Source organism: Mesoplodon mirus, assembly GCF_964341445.2.
Source record: "Mesoplodon mirus genome assembly, chromosome: 15".
In the NCBI taxonomy this organism is placed as follows: Eukaryota; Metazoa; Chordata; class Mammalia; order Artiodactyla; family Ziphiidae; genus Mesoplodon; species Mesoplodon mirus.
Window position 1 is genome coordinate 12,946,741 of NC_138991.1, and position 17,090 is coordinate 12,963,830.

Sequence of the window (17,090 nt, forward strand, 5' to 3'; positions counted from 1 at the left end):
AGAAGGAAAGAAGGAATATTGGACAGGCAAGCAAGCTCTGACACAAACCTAATCAATCGTGTCTCTGCTCAGTTTTCTCTAATCAGCACTTTTGATTTTTCCTTCCCTCTTCCCCTTTTCTTTTTTTTTTTTTTTGGTAATGTCCTATCTTCCAGTAAAAGCAAACAAGCAGCTGAATATGTCCCTGCCTTACTTCTCTTACTCTTCCTTCTCTCCTTTAAATGTATAAAATGGGATCTGCATTACAGAGACCTGTGATCTTGTCCCTAAGAAACACTGTGAAACCATCATGAATACTGCAGGAGAACAAACCACAAGAGTTCTGCAATGGAAAACCCTGTATTATAAATCACAACCTCCATTCTTCCACCCCAAATTTTATTTTCCAAAAATTTTGAAATGTGACTACTTAGCATATATATTTAATTCTATGAATAAGTATTTTTTAGTCACCTGAATTAAACCGAACATCTAAATGAACTGTGCTAATTAACTAGAGTGTCAATCACAGATTCAAAGCTAAATGTCAAACTTTATTTCTTTCAAACCTCCCCTGCCAAACCTCAGCATCCAGCTCATTAAAGAATTGAATATGTATATTTTCTTTAAAGATTCAACTTTAACATGACAAGATCCATTCAAATATTCCTGAGAGATATATTTGGTCCAGATATATTTCTGAGTCCAGTAGCCCAATTGAAACCAAATAAATCTTAAAATTTAAGCCACTGTTAATTCATGGTGTTTTTAAAAATGAAGACACAGCTGACGATGTGCCTGAGGCTGAAAAGTATCATGGCACTCAGCTATCCAGCCTGCAACCGTTCCCATCTTGAGGTGTGCAGACGACTTGACTGGTTTGGAGCCCTGAGCCAGGGAAACCTGATAATAGACCAGCTGTGCCATGGTCAGTCCCTGGGCAGCAACAAGATGCATCAAAACTCCCAACCAGTAACCAACTGGGAATCCAGAGGAGGCGTTTGTATCTTGGAGATGGGGTGTGAATCAGGATCTGGGGCAGCAGAGATTGGCATAATGGGCTAAGGAATAGAATCTGGACACAGTAGGTCCAGTGAAAAGGATATGGTGAAGCCTCTTAGGGAGACCCATGGTTCATCCCATGACTCTGCTAGCGATAGAGGCATTACATCTTAGAACTATAGGGTGTTGTGTACAGATGGATGGATGATGGAATGACGGTTGATGAAGAATGGATAGATGAGTGAACGGAAGGATGGATGGATAGATAGACAGGTGAGTGCACCTTCCCTGTCTTGTTCTATGCTTGGCACGTGGGAGAGACTCAATAAATACTACTGAAGGAATGAACATTCATTCTTTTTTTTTTTTTCTTTTTGCGGTACTCGGGCCTCTCACTGTTGTGGCCTCTCCCATTGCGGAGCACAGGCTCTGGACGCACAGGCTCAGCGGCCATGGCTCACTGGCCCAGCTGCTCCGCAGCATGTGGGGTCCTCCCGGACTGGGGCACGAACCCGTGTCCCCTGCTTCGGCAGGCGGACTCTCAACCACTGCGCCACCAGGGAAGCCCTGAACATTCATTCTTATCTTTCCTATTATCTTACCTTTCCTATTCTGAGAAAGCAAGATAGTGAGATAGGGAGACTTGAGCTCTGAAACCCGATGGCCTGTGTTTAAACCCTGGATCTGTCACAATTTGTTGTGTGACCTTAATCACTTAGGTCCCTGGACATCTCTGAGCCTCATAGTTCTCATCTGTGACGGAGAATGCATTGTCATATCTGTCATCATCATCATCATTATCCTCCTCCTCATCATAAAGATTTGAGAATGAATATGGTAATGCATATTAGTGGCTTAGCAGAGTGCCAGGCACCTACAACCATGTCATTCAGTAAAGGTGACTGTTAGTTTGAACCAGGTGAAATTTGTCATCATACTTATGATAATATTGTGATTAATTCTGTTTTCGTAAGAGGAAGGAAAATTCTATTAGTACTACTAATTTTAATAGTAATATCAATACCTATTGAATGATAAATATGTGATAGGAACTCTTTTGAGCACTTTATTAACCCATTTAATCCTCAAAATAATGCAGCGAGGTGGGCGCTATTATCATCCGGATTTTACAAATGAGGAAACTGGGGGATGGAAAGTTGAAGTCACTTGCCCAGGTCACATGGCTGGGAAGTAGAGAAGCTTCGATTGCAACGCCGGAACTCTGACTCCAGAGTTTGTGATTTTAGCACATGAGGGTGATGGATCCATTATACAGATAAGAAGGCTCAGAGACAGGTGAAGCCACTTGCCCAGGATCTCACAGCCTGGGAGAGGAAGAGCTGGGGTCAGACCCTAGCAGGCTAGCCCTAGTGGGTGCTTCTCTAACCCTTGTGTTGCGGAAGGCCTGGCCCTGAAGGATCTTGGCTAATAGTGGTCAACTGGACCAGCTTCATTTACATTTAAGATGTTCTGAGGGATGGAAACAGGATCAATAACAGTTCCCAAGTCCTTTCCGTTTGTGGGCACGGCTCAGCTGTCTGATTCACGTCTATACATCAATTAATAGTGCCAACAAGAGGACAAGAGGACTGTGTGTTTTAGTGACCGTGAATGTCTGGAAGGAATAGAAGCTCATTTCATTTCGTAAGTCTTTGATTCAGTAAGTCCTTTAATTCAGGGTGGCCTTGGCCTCAGGCTGAATTTTCTGATGTTCGTGCTCACAGCTCAACGTCAGTGCCCAAATACCACTTTGGAAGCAAGAAGGGCTTGTATCCTACAATTTTAGCCTCACCTCTATTGTCATCTGATCTTTCACCAACTAAGGTTTCCCTTAGAGAGTCTCTGAGGTGCTTCTGAAAGAGATGAACATGTGTGCCAGTGTGGCCAGGAACCATGAGGCCTGCTGAGAGTCTGGTCGGCATCCCCTGCATTGCAAATAACATGAAAACCCAACTCAACAGAAAGGGAAGGTAACTGCTCTTGTTGCTAAGTGGTTCAGAGCTGAGTGGGTGCAGTAGATTGGATGAGTGTTCCCAGTCCCTTTCCTCTGCCATGTGGCCTCTTGGTGCTTCCCTGGAGAGAGGGCAGAGCTCCATCCTCATCTTAGGGACTTTGGTCTTGGTTATGTGACTTGACCAATGGGATATGAGTGGATGTGACGTGAGAAGACTCCTTAAATATGTTTGTGTGGGATGCTTGGGCTGTTGTCCTTAAGGTAGGGCCGTGAGAAGGACAGGCTCTGAGCATCCTAGGAGCCCAGGATAAAGATGTGGAGCTGAACCTGACCTGAAGTCTGAAGCAAAGATGCATCAGTTAACCTGCAGATTCACGAGTGAGAAAAATATAGATTAGCTTTTAATGACCCAGTAGGATTCTGGGACTATTCGTTACAGGGCTCTGTTGGGTTTCTGTTCCTCTGAACTGAACACGAGGCTGGGCAGAATGAAATAGGTTTCTGAACTAAGCCCATAACAATTCATTCCTGGAGCTGAGGGTAGAATCAATGCTTTCCAGTGTGGGCTGGGGATAGACCCCCAAGAAAGTAAAAGGGGTCATGATTTTATTAAAAGTCATGTGAATGAATGCTGGGGAGCAGAAACAACATTTATCTACTACGCTGAGTTGATGCTTATAGTTTCAATGCTTCATACTCATAATTTTGGAACCTTCTCGCATTTATTCACAGCCTACTTATTATGGGAACAAAAGCAATCTACACTCCTTTGACTTCTGAGGCTGTGGTTAATGATCAATTGTCCAGTCTCTTGTGTAGAATGTATTTTTTCTTACCTTCTCCTTCCTATTTCTTAAAAGATCCAAATAAAAAATATGCACCATAATGTGTTTGATGGCAATGATTTAGCTCAAATAATTCCCAAATGGCACCAAGCACCTTAGTCCCGCAGGTACATTCTTCCTGTTGTTTCATTAGAAATATAGACCTTGAAAGGTGTACATTTGGCTACTTCCAACTTTGGATCTCCATTGACAGAACCATTAAAGTGTCTGTTCTCAGTGACAGAGCATTTAAATGCTCCTTTCCTTTTCACTGTGTTCAAGTTTGGGGGCAGCGTTTCCCGTTGGCTGAAGTTAGCCGCTGTCTTGTCTGTAACGGTTCTCTGTTTTTGTTTGGAGGAACTTGAGAACCAGTCTTAATTTGAGTCTAAGTTTAGGGGAAGTCGTGAGCTTTTAATGTCTCTATAACAGGAGACTGGGGTGCAGGATGGAGCCACAAGTCAGGACAGGCAAGGTGACGGTGCCGTAACAGCAGCAACATCATCTTGGCTTCGCACAACAGAACTCATTCTCTATGTTTAACAGGGTTGGTAGAGGGGCTCTGTTTATTATAGACTCTCAGGGATCTAGGCTGACAGAGGCTCCACCACACTGTGATGTCACCATATCAGTATGTGTCCCCACGATCCCATGGCATGGCCAGAGACTAGAGAGAATCATACACCAGATCTTTATTGATTCTACCTGCAAACGATGTCACTTCCTCTCAGAGTTCATTGCCCATGCAAGATCATGTCTACACATAACTTCAAGATTTGAGAAAGTGTGACCCTCCTGTGGGGCTGGAAGTTGGGGGTGGGGGGAAGCCAGAAGGTGGATGAGGGCTGGTGCTGTCTACCCTAGTGGAGTTTTAGTTGCAGAAAGGAAAGAATTAACTTAAAAACAACTTCACTAATGTGATGGTTTTCTCTTTGACACCTTGGATCTCAGCAAACAGTTGGATTTCTGAGTGGATGGATTAAACAGAAGTACCATTTGAGGTTGGGCTTTTTCTGCACTCCATCTCTTATAATCTTATTTTTGTCTGTATGAAGGCATTAGCATGCATTTTCTGGGCTCTGAGCCAGGATGACTCATTTTCTTTGCCTATTTCCTCATCTCCATGGTGCCCTGGTCTTTGCCAGAACCAAACAGCTGCCCCAGTGAGAAACTGCTGCAGGGATCCTGAATCCCCCAAGCCTGGTGCCCGGTCACCCCTCCTGCTCATTTGGTGAAGCCCACCCTTAACTAGCATCCCCTTTCCCCGCAGGGCGAGGTGCCAGGGACAATGCCACTTGGAATCTGAGAAGTAACACTTGGGGCCATGCCCAGATCAACTTTTCATCACCTTAGAATAGAGATGGGCTTGGGACATTTCAATCTCCACTGGAACCCTCAGGCATGTCTTTGTGATTACTGGGTGGAATTATTTTAACTCTGCTGGAGGGACGCACCCCTCCCCCACCTTGGGCTGTGTGAGGATTAGAGAGGGTGAAAAAGCAAAATGAAAATGTCAGATTTCTATTGGGGATTAAGAGGCACTCAACTCTAGCCAAGTTTTTTCCCCTTAAAGAAGGGAAAAAAAAGAAAACCCAATCCAATTTTCCCATCCGCTTCGACATTCCATAAAGCATGAGTTAGGGGGAAAAAGACATAATTCAGCTAACAAGTGAGGAACACTTTGCCTGAAATGTCACATTTTCCTATAAGTTTGAGGCCAGCAAAGCAAAAGAATTTCTGTTCATAACCATTGTGTGAACAAGGGCTATTTCCAGGAGAGAGATCTCTCCTAAAATTGGGAAACAGAAGAAAATGCAATCTGTTAATTATTCACAATTGAGTCTAACAACTCTCCAAAATTTTGTCAGACATGGTGTGTCGGGCAGCTTCTAAAATGACTCCCATCCTGGTATTATGTGCTTGTGTGATTTCCTCGTTGAGTGTGGGCTGGACCTGATTACTTGTTTCCAACAAGTAGAATACAGTGAAAGTAATGAATGTCACTCCTGAAATTGGGGTTGAACAAATTCAGCCCCATGGAGTTCAGCCTTTCTCATACTCTTTTGCCCTTTCAGCTGCTCACGCTGAGGAAGCCAGCCGCCATGTTGTAAGCTCCCTCTGGGGGGGCCCATGGGGTAAAGAAGCAAGCCAGCAGCCAGCAAAGAGCAGAGGCCCTCAGATCAACAACCTGTGAGGAAAAAATCTTACCAACAACCACTAGAGTCAGCTTGGAAGCAGATCCCCAGTCTCGGGCAAACCTTTCCATTAGACCACAGCCCCAGCGGACACCTTGACTGTAGCCTGTGAGAAGCCCAGAGTCAGAGGACAGAGCTAAGCCACACACAGATTCCTGACCCACAGAACTGTAGATAATAGTGTGTGTTACCTTAAGCTGCTAAAATTTGGGATAACTTGTTCTATAGCAATAGACAACCAATACACAGGGGCCAACTTTAGTGGGCATGTGACCCTGACTAGAACAATATTTGACTGAATTGTTCTGCTGAAAATGACTGTTTTTAAAATGAAATGATCCCAATTTAGACTGAAGCAGCTATTCTCAAAATTGTTAGGTGTGAAGACTTTCTTCAAATGAAACCCTACAGAAAAATCCATTTGTTAAACAGAGCTGCTCTGGCTGAACCAGGGGTGGGTTTCCATTTAACACCCCTGCCCCACGTTATGCCCTCGGAGGACCGTCCCGTCAACCTTAAAGTCGCCATAAGAACCATAGGTCAGCCAGTTGGGGCAGCCCCTCCCCAAGAATACTCGGTGACAGGTGACAGTAGCTATAGACTTTGAGATAAAGCAGTTCTCCCCCCGTTCCCTCCACCCCTCCCAGCATAGACTTGGGTAAGCTCCCAGGAAAGCCAGGAGGAGGGAAATCTTGTGTGGGATCTTGACTGTACAGGCCTTTCTCCTTCCTCCCAACTCGCCCCACTCTGCCCTCTGTTCCACCCCCAGTGATAGACCCACATCACCCTCCAGAAGCCCCTGCTACAGTGTAGGCCAACATCACTCCACCTGCCATCCTGCCAAGGAGAAGGGACTGGTAGAAAGCCAAAAGAGAAGAAAGCTCTGATGACGGAATTCCAGGCTCACAGCAGGCTGGGGGGAAGGAGGGTTGGAGATGGGTCCCCACCCGCCTCACTGAGGAAGATTTAGGATTCTGCCAGTCCAGGCCCGGAGATGGAGACAGGGTGGGGCACCAAGTCCCCAGCTTCACCTCTCCCTGTGAGTGTCAGGCCTCCCCCCTCCCCACCGGCCTACTGCTGCCCAGACCTGCGGGCCCATGTAGATCCCAGCATGGATCAGACCTGACCATGATCTCCTGGTTCTGTGCAGCTGGACGATGTCCAGGTCCCTGTGGGGAGATGGCCACGCCTGCAGTTCCTTCCTGAATCCTGATTGATCATCAATAGAGAAATCACAATGAGACAAGCGCTGTGGGCAGGAGGGCATCTTCACTCCCCAACAACACTGCAAAAAACTCCACAGGGATCCTGAAAGTGGAGCAGGGATGAGCTGCCGCTAAGTGGGATCAGCAAGACTGCCCACGCCTCTGAGGTCATCTAAGAAGATGTGCAGACTCACGGGGACAGATATCATTTCAGGGCAGAGCAGACAAGACCCTGGGCATGGGTGGAGTGCCTGTGGCTTCATTCATTTTTTTTTTTTTTATTAGTTTCTGCTTTATAACAAAGTGAATCAGTCATACATATACATCTGTTCCCACATCCCTTCCCTCATGCATCTCCCTCCCTCCCACCCTCCCCATCCCACCCCTCCAGGCGGTCACAAAGCACCGAGCTGATCTCCCTGTGCTCTGCGGCTGCTTCCCACTATCTATCTACCTTACGTTTGGTAGTGTATATATGTCCATGCCTCTCTTTCGCTTTGTCACAGCTTACCCTTCCCCCTCCCCATATCCTCAAGTCCATTCTCAAGTAGGTCTGTGTCTTTATTCCCGTTTTACCCCTAGGTTCTTCATGACATTTTTTTTTTTTTAATTCCGTATATATGTGTTAGCATACGGTATTTGTCTTTCTCTTTCTGACTTACTTCACTCTGTATGACAGACTCTAGGTCTATCCACCTCATTACAAATAGCTCAGTTTCATTTCTTTTTATGGCTGAGTAATATTCCATTGTATATATGTGCCACATCTTCTTTATCCATTCATCCGATGATGGACACTTAGGTTGTTTCCATCTCCGGGCTATTGTGAATAGAGCTGCGATGAACATTTTGGTACATGTCTCTTTTTGAATTATGGTTTTCTCAGGGTATATGCCCAGTAGTGGGATTGCTGGGTCATATGGTAGTTCTATTTGTAGTTTTTTAAGGAACCTCCATACTGTTCTCCATAGCGGCTGTACCAATTCACATTCCCACCAGCAGTGCAAGAGTGTTCCCTTTTCTCCACACCCTCTCCAGCATTTATTGTTTCTAGATTTCTTGATGATGGCCATTCTGACTGGTGTGAGATGATATCTCATTGTAGTTTTGACTTGCATTTCTCTAATGATTAGTGATGTCTTCATTCTTTTTTGTTGTTGTTGTTGTGCCGTGCGGCTTGGGGGAAGCTTAGTTCCCCCACCAGAGATTGAACCCACGCCCCGGCCAGCAGTGAAAGTGCCAAGTCCTAACCACTGAACCGCCAGGGAATTCCCTCTTCTTTTTTTTTTTTTTTTTTTTCTTTTTTAAGTACTTTAGGCATGTAGAAAAGCGTTAGGCAACAAACCACTCCACAAAAGACATCAAGCTTTACACGTACAGCTGAAGCTTCTCGTGTAACCATCCATCGTCACATTTCCCTCCCTCCCTCCCTCCCTCCGAGAACCACCTCCTGAATTGGGTATTTGCTATGCTCATGCTTATCTTTTCTACTTTATGGCATTTGCATGCACGCCTGCCTTTCCTGTTTGTTTTAACCTCTGTCTAGTATTTCATGCCGTTGCCTCCCGCTGATGGACATCCACTGTCACAGATAAAGCTTCAGTGAATGTTCTGGAGCCTGGGTCCTTGTGCACGTGCTCAGGACTGGCTCTAAGGTGTATGTGGATAACAGGAAGGGAGTCACTTTTTCAGGCTATGTCTGTGCAAACCAAGAAGAGATGGAGAATTGAGGTGGGAAGCGAAAGTGGTCAATGGTCAATCGTGGTTTACATTTAAAATATTCTCTTCCTTTCCTTTCCTCCCTCCCTCCCTTTTTTCCTTCCTTCCTTCCTTTCTTTTTCTTTTTCCCTTTTGTTCTCAGGCCAGAATCTATGCCCTGAATCCCCTACCTTTTCTTTTGGATAACAGTACCTTGATTTTGTTTGAGGGAATTACTTTCTCCACCAACTGCGTGGCACCTTGGTGGGTCTGTGGATCAATACTGCCTTCCCTTCTCCCACCCTGGCTACAGCTAGAAAAATCAAGCACTCTCTCACATGGGAATTGGATCTGGGGAGAAGAGACACACATTCCACTATTGGCTGGAACACATTGTGGTGCCCTGAAAAGACTGCCCACCAGTTTATTTCCCCTAGAACTCCAGAGCTGACTTGGTTTTTATCCTTCTTGAAAATGTTTCTTCAGATTTTCCTTCCAGTCTGTGAATCTTCCATAACTTTGTTTCACTTAGGTTGGCCAGAGCTGGTTTCTGTTGCTTGTAACCAAAGGTCCCTGACGATACATGGAAGATGTACCAAGGGGGCAGGTGGAGAAAAGGTGAAATTTCCTCACACGGGAGGCTGGGTGCTGTGGACGTTACGTCTCTGCCTCCCCACATTGCTTTCCCCTCATCGTGGGGAGATCACCTCTATACATTACCATTTGGAAAATCCACACTCCCATTCTCAGTCTTGGTTAGTACACCATGTTAGGACCTTTTTGTTCCTTTCCACAGTCCAAACTCTCCTCTGTGTCCCAACACTAAGGGGATTTCTCTTCCCAAGGTCACAGGTACATAATTGGAGAAGTCAACCCAGGTAAATAGGTTCAGAAGGATAGTGAAACTTTGTTTCTGTGCATCCCACTTTGGTTTATAAATCTGTTCAATTCATACGATTTTTGTAATGAACATTTTGGAGGCTACCCAGAATCCATTGCACCACCTTTTGGTAAACAAACCCCAATTTCCCTGGGAAACTATCCCGCAACTCTCACCCAAATGGCTTGGCCAACCCTTGGTGTCAGGTGGACTAAGATGGCAGGGCTTTCCTTTCCTGATGACTCTGACTGATTCAGGGATGGACATGTAACAAACTCAGGACCAATGAGATGCAAAGAGACTGTTGTCATGGCTTCTGGGACTGAGGCAGGGACCCTTTCCCACTGGACTTAGTCTGTCCTGCAGCCATGACAGGAGGTTCTCTAAGAATGGACCTGAGAGGGAAAGGAGGAAGTAAAAGACCAGGAGACATTAGTCAGGACTTGATGACATCATTTGAGCATCTGGATCCAGCTGTGCCTGAAACTAACAAACTACTCCTTGCACTTCTTAGTTATCTGATGGTATAAATTCCTTTCATTTAAAGTTATTTAACTTGGGTTTTCTGTTGCATGCAACCAAGTGTCCTGACTGATACAATCTTTCAGTTATATGTTTACATTTAAAAAGGGGTGTCCAGGGGCTTCCCTGGTGGTGCAGTGGTTTAGAGTCCGCCTGCCGATGCAGGGGACACAGGTTCATGCCCTGGTCCGGGAGGATCCCACGTGCCACGCAGCGGCTGGGGCCGTGAGCCATGACCGATGAGCCTGCGCGTCCGGAGCCTGTGCTCTGCAGCGGGAGAGGCCACAGCAGTGAGAGGCCCGCGTACCGCAAAATAAATAAATAAATAAAATAAAGGGGTGTCCAGTATCTCAGCCCAGAAGGAGTAGTGACCATAAGATTGCAGACACATGGCAATAGGTTGTAGAGGGTCTCTGATGACATATCGAATAGCTGGTCACTACTAGGTCTCTAGATTCAGCTGCTTCTGCAAAAAGGAGCCACAAGTTATCAATTCTTTCCCTTCATTCCTCCAGAAGGTGTCCTTCTATCCCTTTAAGATAGAGGAATAAAGTGGCTTTGTGTGGTTTCAGTTATGTCTACAGTTAAGAAATTGAGAGGAAAAATTAAAGCCAGAACCATTGGAATGTGATGATACATACCCTTAAGAATTTTCCAGGAGAAGCTGACCTCATTCAGGACTTTGATGCTGGATTAGGTGCTCTGGTACCACTCAGAGTTTAAGAATGCTGGATCCCTGATCTGCTAAGGCCTCAGACAAATGGGGAGGCAATTCCATGCATAGAGAGAAAAGTATCTTTCTAGTCACAAAGAGATTTTTCATTGTTCTTCAATGGATGATTTATCTAAATTGGAGTTTGGGTATTTTTGTTGTTGTTGTCTTCAAGGAGTGAAGGTTCCCACCAGCCTTCAGGATTCACTAATCACCAGGTGAATGAACACATGCAGGATGGCATCTGGGTCTGTCACAGCTTCATTGGATTACAGGTCGTGCCCTTTGGTCTGGTTCACCAATTTTCCTGAGCTTCCAGGGCTGATGAATCTTGTTCTCTGGTCTCCATTAGCTGCACATGACATTTCTCTTGAAAAGACCTTCCTGTTTACGTTCTTATTTAAATCAAATTTTGATGGACACCGGCTGGCTTATTGACCAGTGTCTCTGACCCTGGGTCAAAGCAGAAAATGGAATTGCCGAGAAATGTTACAGGGGTCCTGGCCTCCAGGATTAGTACCCTGAGCACAGACCCCCATGGTCAAAGGACTTTGGCCAGCAGCAGAATAAATTATGGTGGTAACTCCTGGGTCCTTTCTGAAGTCGTATACCAAGGAGAGAGTACAAGCTTGGCAGTTTTCAGAATTTGTTTCAAAAGGCAGATTTAAAATGCAGATCATGCAAAGGATCGAGGTTCTACATGTGAAAAAAAAAGCACAGTAACCAAAATAAAATGTGCACAGTTGAACTCTTCAATTTACAGATTTACAAGTTGTAAATGAAGCTTTAACTAGTAAATGACTGTGTATTAGTCAGAATGGCCTAGCTTATGCTGCAGTAGCAAAAGATCCCCAAATCTCAGTGGTTTAAAATAAGAAATAGTTAATTCTCATAAATGCTGCATTTCCACCTGTTACAGCAGGGATTTCTGCACATTGTTTTCATTCAGAGACCCAGGCTTCATCTCGACAGGTGTTTCTATTAAACCATCATGGCTGGTGGATGATAATGTGGCTAAAGGGAATGACTCAAGAACAGCACACACCACTTCTACTCACATGTCACAGGCAAAGCCAGTCACATGGCTGCACCAAACTTCAAACATGGTGGGGAAGTGCAATGCTATCCAGAGGAAGGATGCCCTTGTATATTTAGCAAATAGCTCTGATGACCATCACACCCCATCATAAGCAGCAATGTGTAGCTTTGCTGGGGCATGAATTTGACTGTCCTACAGCAAAGCTGGTGGGTGAGACAAGACCCCTTAGCTGGTGAATAAGGCTGACCCACCACTCAGCATTTGGAACCCGGAAAGGGCTGAACTTTTCTCCCATCTATGTTGTATTCAAGTAAATAATGACTGATTAAAATTCAGATTCCTGGTGAACAATGATCTCTGAACCGAAGTCCAACCTCCAGTCTGTTGCAACTTTGTTAAATTAACATTTATTAAATAGAGTCCCGGGTGTTGGATGAAACAGATTCAACAAAAGACTGCCAGGGAAAGTGAAATACACAAGTTGATTACTCACAGGTCCTGGAGGTGGTACATGGTACATGGCACACCTGGAGGGGCCACCTGGGGAGGTCAAGGCAGGATGCAGACAGAGCGGGTACAGCAGAACCTGGGGCACGTGCCTTTATTAGGTTCCGCAGGTGGAGTGCTGTGGGGTTCCTAGACTAAGGCCAGATTGGTCAGTTTAAACAAAAAGAGCAGGGTTTTGGTAAGCTTCGGGGCTGTGAGCGGGTGGGGGGATTTGATCTAAACGGCACATAAGGGGAAGGCTCTAGGCTGTGCTTATCATAAGGGTCGTTGGGGGAGTCGTATCAGGAACTTACATTTATTTGTGATTCTGCAGGCTGTCGTATAGGGCATGGGGGAGGGGCCAGTGTCCATCCAAGGCCCCTGAAGGCTGCTTGGCCTCACGAAATGGATGCTGAGGCAGCAATATTATGGAGCCGTTGATTTCTTATTTATTTTTTTACCTTTAGAGTCTATAACTGTGTTCATCAGATAGTTTCCTGTATTTAGATGAATATTTGTTAGGATGTTTTAATTTTTATTTTTCCATGATAAGACCTGGATCCTGGCTATTGTTTGGAAGAGGGACTATTTTATAGAGGTGCTGGTGACCACGTAAAATACTATATACACTTAGTAGATCTAATTAACAGAATAGTGTGATACCAAACGGAATAAATAATACCAGACGCATGAACTTGAGTGTGAGGGCTAAAAAGGGCTTCTGTGATATTTGTGTATAATAATGTAGTCTTTCAGGGGATGTTCAGTATTATGGAGTAGTTTAGCTAAACTCTCAGCACAGCCTTTGAAGTTGGAGATGTCTAAAAGATGAATGGTCTTAGCCAGGAAATGGCTCTTTTGGAAAAAATGAAACAGTGAGATGCAAATGCAACCAAGATGAATGAAATGGATGAGGCCACATTACAGGCCGAATGGAAACAGAAAACCATTCATGAAACTGTTCCAGTGGGAAGGCAGCCTGTGACTAGCTGTATTTTAAGGGGACCTAATCTAGGCCACAGAACTATTTGCAAATATGGGAGTTCCTAGTGGTCTCTGGAACTTGAGATTCACCTGCATGTTGAGAGATGAGTCTGTACAATCAGGTGGCCTGGGCACTTTGGGGCAGCTCAGGTAAAACAGATCTCTGTCCCTGTGGTCTTCAAATACATATGTAAATTTTTTTTTTTTTTTTTTTTTTTTTTTTTTTTTGCGGTACAAGGGCCTCTCACTGTTGTGGCCTCTCCCGTTGCAGAGCACAGGCTCCAGACGCGCGGGCTCAGTGGCCATGGCTCACGGGCCCAGCCGCTCCACGGCACGTGGGATCCTCCCGGACCGGGGCACGAACCCGTGTCCCCTGCATCGGCAGGCGGACTCTCAACCACTGCGCCACCAGGGAAGCCCCATATGTAAATTTTAAAGTTTACTGTGAACAGAAGTCCCTAAGGGTTTAAAAATGTATTTTGGATTGAATTATCAGTAGTACTCAACTCATGAAAATAGTATAAATAAAGAGCAAAATGTGATGATTTTGAAACATTAAAAGAATATTTATATTTATATTGGAAATGCATCTCTTCAAAAGATGAATAGAGAGCATGGTGGAGTGTTGATGAGAGGGGCCCTGGCCCACATGCCAGCGTGCTTAATTGTCCCTTTTTTTATGCCTAGGAGGTAAGTACACCTAGAGGTAAAGCACCATGGGAAGGGTTTTCATGGCTGGAAACCATGTCTTTCTTTTGCAAAATTCGAGAAGGAGTATTGTGAAGGGGGGATGGGAGAAGGGAACAGACTTGCTGACAACACAGCAAGAGTGTTCTCAGGCAGATCAGTTTAGGCAACAAGAATAGTTAGGAGCTTTTGAACCATCCCTGCCCATATATATATATACCCCGTGCACCCCTGCCCATATATATATATACCCCTTGCACCCCTGCCCACATCTATATACCCCTTGGAGAGCATGGTGGAGCCGTAGGTATGCCTTCCTCTGTCAGGTAATCTTTGCTCCACTCACAAAATTATTGTTCTGGCTTCTTCTCTCTCTGCTCAAACTGTAAGTGTTGAAATTCTGTGAGTTGTATTTGACCCTTTCAGGATCATTGTCTTACTTGTGTTCTCATGGCTGTGCTGTGAGGCGCCCAGGGAAGGAACTGTGTGTTGCAGAGAAAGTCTAGTTTACTACGCCCCTGGCACTGAACTGTTCCTTCTTTCCTGCCTCCCTTCTCTCCGTGACCCCATCTCTCCTCCACTTCCCTCTTCCTTCCCCTCCATCTCTCTATTTATCTGCCACCTTGGTCATCTTCTCTCTCCCTGTCTTCTTTCTCCCTCAACGTTTCCCCAGAATTAAGTCATAAAAGCTATTTGCATAAAACCATTACAGAGGGGGAGAGAGTGACATTTCTTTATGGGCCTGGGTCGATAGCTTTGACAAATGAGGCTGATATCAGGGAAAACAAATTGTTAGTGTTCTATGGAAATTTCTATGTGGGTATTAAATATTTGCATGAGGTAACCAAGCACTCTAGGGGTTAGGCAGATGAATTCCATTCCAAACCCACTAAACTGAAAAGCCAACTGCAAATTAGGTTTGAAATGGACCTGCCTGTCCTCAGAGATTTCTCAGTGACGAATGGATTAGTCCCCAAGTGGAACACAAACCTACTTTGCTTTCATAGAAGCAGAGAAGACTAATAAAGGCTGTCTCTATGCAGCTCTGAGTCAACCAGGGCTCCGTCAACCTGTTTAATAGCCTGATGCTTCTCAGCTGAGCTTCTTAATTAAGTCGCAATAAGAGTTGGCCCTTAAGAAATCCCCAAACACCTGAGTTCTTGGCTTAATATCCTTTACTAGTGATAGTGCCAACAAAGGCTTGGAAAGAGCATTCACCAGCCCCTGCGATCTCCACTAGGGCCCCACCAAGAGAAGATATGAAGTAAGAATAAAATAATCATTATAAAACGGTTTCTTCTGAATTGTATTGATCTGAGACATACACTCCAAATAGAACCAGGATGCTCTGCTGAGGCATCTTCAAGACAAGTATCCTCCACCCATCATTATAGCCCCTTATTAAACATATAGGGGGCTTCCCTGGTGGCGCAGTGGTTGAGAATCTGCCTGCTAATTCAGGGGACACGGGTTCGAGCCCTGGTCTGGGAAGATCCCACATGCCGCGGAGCAACTAGGCCCGTGAGCCACAACTACTGAGCCTGCGCATCTGGAGCCTGTGCTGCGCAACAAGAGAGGCCACGACAGTGAGAGGCCCGCATACCGCGATGAAGAGTGGCCCCCGCTTGCCACAACTAGAGAAAGCCCTCGCACAGAAACGAAGACCCAACACAGCCAAAAATAAAAATAATTAAAAGAAGGCTCAACATAAACAAACAAACAAACAAACATATAGGGTTGGGGTTACTCTATAGTAACAATTGCCCCCAAATCTCAGTGGTAATCAATTCAAAAGTTTGTTTGTTGTGTATTAACTTTGATGCTTATTTTTTTTCTCATGTGGGGTTCACTGAAGGTCCAGGTGGCCCTCGAGGGCAGTGTCACTGAGTAGACTCAGCCATCCGGGGCTCCACCTTGCAGCACCGGCTGCCCACATCACAGTGTAGGGCAGAGAGCCTCGCAGCTCCTGCGCCTGCCGTGAAATGCTTCAGTGAAGTGACACACGATGCCTCTTCCATCCACACCGACCATCTCGAGCGTGTCCCACGGCCCCACTTAGCTTCAAGGACGTGGGGAAGCGTCATGCCTCTGTTTCTGGAAGTGAAACCGTGGGTAATCATTAGTCAAATCCATTTCACCTGCCTTCACTAATCAAGGACTTGCAGGTCCTCCAAGCGGCAAGTAGCCTAAACAATAAGACGTTTGCTCAGGGGGTTTTCTAGGAACTTGGAGTCAGCTGTGCTTAGTTTGAGCCGAGCTGGTTAAGATTGGATTGGACCACTGACCCTCCAACTGGGCATGCGCCAGTGTCCCCTTGATGACCTTCTGACGTCAGAGGGCTGAAAGCTCCACCCTCGGATTATGCTGAGTGCCTTCATTTGTGAACAAGTCTCAAGAAGAGGCCCGTGGCTTAGTGACGCCTGCGCAGAAGGACATGATGCACCTTTTTCCAATCACCTTTCCCCATGTTTCTCGCACTCCCCAGGCTCAGCCCGCCCTGCTGCTTTATTCCCTGACCCATAAATACCCCAGCCCTTGGCCTTCGGGAGGTGGATTTGAGATTGGTTCTTTCGTCGTCATGCTTGGCTGTCTTGCAGATAAGCCATCTGCTGCAAACCTCGGCGTCTCAGGGTTTGGGGTTGCTGCACATCAGGCATAAACGAACCTGGTGCGGCAGCGGGAGGGGAAAATGCTCCTCGGCGATGGAAGCTTCTCTCAAATCATTTTCAAGCCAAATAGTCATAGTCGTCTGCTATAGAATTCCAGAGCCACTAATAGCGAGCTGAACTTTTTTTTTTTCAAAAGGAAACAATTTTTTGACTTTTTTTCTAAAAGCGGTGCCAGGATGGGAGTGAACCCCTGGGTCAGTCTGTGACCACAGAGGCAGCCTGGGGTGTCCTGGAGGAGGCTGCCCCATGGCACCTCC